This window comes from Tachypleus tridentatus, chromosome 1 (genome assembly GCF_004210375.1).
Source record: "Tachypleus tridentatus isolate NWPU-2018 chromosome 1, ASM421037v1, whole genome shotgun sequence".
NCBI lineage: Eukaryota > Metazoa > Arthropoda > Merostomata > Xiphosura > Limulidae > Tachypleus > Tachypleus tridentatus.
In genome coordinates, this window is record NC_134825.1 from 38,921,381 (window position 1) to 38,925,742 (window position 4,362).

At 32.0% G+C, this 4,362-nt stretch overlaps 1 pseudogene; it reads right to left on the reverse strand.

The window, feature by feature from the left end:
• Window positions 1-315: 315 nt before the first annotated feature.
• LOC143247006 (ocellar opsin pseudogene) lies at window positions 316-1,624 on the reverse strand (annotated as a pseudogene).
• Between the last annotated feature and the right edge of the window lie 2,738 nt (window positions 1,625-4,362).

Consider the following 4,362-nt stretch of genomic DNA (forward strand, 5'->3'; position numbering starts at 1 on the left):
CATTGGCTGAAGATGTTATTGACTAGTTGTCTTTGTTTGTTTTCGTTTTTTGAATTTCGAGCAAAGCTACACGAGGGCTATCTGCGCTAATTGCCTTTCCTCTAATCTATGATTTAAAAATAGGGGTTGTTATGCCTGTGATGGCTCTTGTGTAAACAAGCTCGAAAATTATATTCAATCAAATACTGTTCATAATGTCTGTATACAAGCATAAGAAACAAAGATAAAAGAAAGAACACATCAATTTTTGTTAAACATGTCTAAATTTGCGGTATGACTAAATAATTTTTCTTAAATTATTAATTTTAAACTACTACTTTTTGCCATCGATAGATGACGTTGCATGCTAAGTTTGCAGTTTTTAAGGAAAGCAGTTAATGCCAGTTAACCTTTTCATCTACAAAGTGATAGAACCGTATATGTTTAGTTATCAGATTCTTCCGTAGAATTTTTTTTATCAACTGTTGTTAAGTCGTGCTGATTTTCTGGATCCTCGTTTTGCTTTTTAGATCTGCATTTACCACAGGAAAAAAACTTGTAGAGTTTGGGCATTCTTTCTCTAAGTGCTTCTCGATACTTAGGATGACTTATTCCATATACAATAGGATCGCAGAAAGAAGCACATTTAGCAAATACAGCTACCAAGATGCTTAATAATGGTGTGACCAACTTTCCACTGGTAAAAGATCCAAGAAAGATAAGAACGGTATACGGTGTCCAAACAACGAACCACAGTACGACTGTTATTAGAGCTACCATAGAGAATTTGGCTTCCACTGTTATTTTAGAATGTCTCGGCTCTAACTGGTCGATGTTCATACAACGACTGTTTTTTCGTAGGACAGATTCTTGCTTTGTAACAGTTTTGACAATGTGATAATAGGTATAGGTAAGAAAACATAAGGGTAAGAAATACATTCCAATGCAGTAACCAATAACGTAAGATCGAGAGTTCCAATTATGACTCACTGAGTCCAGAGAACAATTGATAAAATTCCCATCTAGAACGTAAGAACTCCAACCAAAGAATGGAGCTGAAGTCCAGAGACCGACGTAGATCCATATTAGACAAATCCACAGGATCGCTTGTTCATAAGTAAGTTTCTCATTCGACAGTCCCTTTACAACAACACGATAACGATTCATAGCAATGGCAGTCATGCTTATAATAGAAACCGATCCAAATCCAGATCCACAGGCTCCATATATTTCACACATTAGTGGCCCCAAAATCCATTTTTGTTTAAAACAAGACACAACCATCATTGGCATGATTATGAACATCATCATGAAGTCTGAAAACGCCAAGTTAACAATAAACATGTTTGACGGACGTCGTAAATATTTCGTGGTGAAAAATACGTAAATTACTAAAAAATTTCCAAGGAGACCAATTAAGCCTAATATTGACATAATAACTCCCGTAGCAAAGTACCATTCCGAGCTCAAAGCTTGAAACTGTCGCCAATGGTCTCTTATCAAATGTTCCATATCATGTGGAAATAAGTTTGTGATCATCATGTCATCACTATGACGTCGCATCCACAAGGAATATCTACTATCTGGTCTCTCCGAAAGTACAAGTCCTGCTGATACTGTGTGATTCCACTCAACCATGCTGGTAGAAATCTTAGAAAAATAGAAGAAAGAAATGATTTATTCTTTTATCTTCTTACCGTTTTAAAGTTTTGACATATAACATATGAAAATAAAAAGTATTGTGCAATCTCAAAAAATACTTTTAAATCACAGCTAATTAGCAATGATTATAAAAATTAATATTAATTAATAATCCTACTATTATAACAACCACGAAACGTGCAATGAAATAAATGAATGCAGCAAGTAAATCAAACATTTTCGTTATGTGACTAAAAGAGCTGTTTAATATTAAACAATCCATAATAATTAGGTGTTGTTTAATACTGAACAATTCACAATCTCTGTTTAATATTAAACGATCCATAATCATTATACTGAACAATTCACAATCTCTGTTTAATATTAAACGATCCATAATCATTATACTGAACAATCCACAATCTCTGTTTAATATTAAACAATCCATAATCATTATACTGAACAATCCACAATCTCTGTTTAATATTAAGCAATCCATAATCATTAGGTGTTGTTTAATACTGAACAATCCACAATCTTTGTTTAATATTAAGCAATCCATAATCATTAGGTGTTTTTTTATACTGAACAATCCACAATCTCTGTTTAATATTAAACAATCAATAATCATTAGGCGTTGTTTAATACTGAACAATCCACAATCTCTGTTTAGTATTAAACAATCCATAATCATTAGGTGTTGTTTAATACTGAACAGTCCACAATCTGTGTTAAATATTGAACAATCTATAATCATGAGGTGTTGCTTAATGCTAAAAATCCTCAGTCTTCAGGTGTTGTTTAATACTAAACAATCTACATTCTCTGGGTGTTGTTTAATATTAAGCAACACCTTAAGATATTTAATTTAAAAATAAACTAACTGTACGACTGCAAATGTCCTGAAACTTACCAAGACCTTGATCTTCAAATAGTAATAGTTATTCAAGAACGTGTTAGTTTTATAGCTCCAGCAAAAATCGATTAGTGTTTAAACCCTGCTACACGATCATTTAAAATCAATTAAGACACCATTCAAGTGAAGAGTACATAGCCTCATTCTTTATCAGATGTTTTGTACTTTATTATTTTCTCTGAAAGGCTTCAGGTCAAAGAGCATATAATCGAAGTCTGTTTACCGTACGAAGGCTATCTGATAACTATCTAAGTCTTACACGTGGCTGAATACTAAAAACTTGTCACTGTGATAGTTTACTAGATAATAAAGTAATTAAGATATCACAAACTTCTAAGTTCAGATCTTAGGTAGGCTTCATCTTTTATTTGTTATTTTCAACGCTAATTGGATAAGTTGTTTCAAGGTTACGCTGTATGGACAGTGTTGGTTTAACACGTTTATACATATTTTAGGAGTGTTGTGTGCAGGAACAAGGAGAGAGGTTTCTTAAACGAACAGTTTTGTTTTTCTGACTAAAGACGTACAAATTTTTCTACTTGAAGATCCAAAATCAAACAGTTTCCAGAAGTATTAGCCTTACCATATATTTATGTAAGGGAACTAAAATACTAGATTTATAAGCTAAAAGTTTTAATTTCATTCTGTAATAACCTAATTATAGTAAATTAACAAGTTAGTGTTAGGTGCTTAATAGGTAATAGATTTTTTATATAAAGTTTTAAGCATCGTTCTTCATTTCTTTTCAAACCGGTAACTGATTATTATAAAATATTTGATGATCTATTTGTAGCTATGAATTTTTTACTTTGTTCACATGATTAGCAAATATTATAAAAACATTTCTGTTCAAGAATTAACTATTTGATAACTGGGCTTATGCCTAATATGACCAACGTAATAATTATTATAAAATGTTGAATGCAGTCTTTAACTAAATAATTTATTCAAGCCCCTCAGTCTTACAGTGGTATGTCTGCGGATTCACACCACTAGAAACCAGGTTTTGATACCCGTGGTGAAGAGAGCACATTTTAGTCCCTTGTGTAACTTTGTGATTAATTCCAAACGAACAAACAATGTTTAATTATTGTGAGATTCGAACCCATGACCCTCATACTGCGAGTCAAGCATCCCTTTACCAGCATGAAACAAAATGAGTGATGAATTTTGATGGTTACTTTCATACAAACAAACAAAACTTAATTGAAATAAATCAGGTATAAATCTAAATGAAGATTATTATACAATATTTAATTTATTTGAGCGTAAATCTAGTTTAAAATGCTTCAATTTCCCTAGACATAATATTTCTTCTCATTCCCCATAAGGGCGTAAAAAGAAATTAATTAATATAAGTACAGTCACAGTGTTAAGTATACGTAATTAAAAGTAGACCGGTACGCTTAATCCATGAAAAAGTTTTGAAATTGTCGGTTTCTACACGAGTTACTTGGCTATCTTCCCAGATATAACACTTAAGTTTTAAAGAAACTATTTGTTTTCCGCCGTTGCAATAATACAATAAGCAAAGGTGTTTTAGTTATAATGAAACATTTCCTACCCGTTCATTAATGCCCACAGTAATTTTGAATGATATAACAGCTGGAACGTTCGCCTTATAAAGTGATAAACAATTTATATTTATGAGGAACAACCCTGCTTTTTTCACTTTTATATTACATACAATTAACTTTGCGTCAGCTTACCTTATACCAGTGTAGCATTAGCCTGTTTCTTACAGGTTTACTAATAGTGCTTAACTCTTACACGATTTGATTGGCAAATATGGACCAATCATTAAAAAGGGCAATTTAGAAAATGTA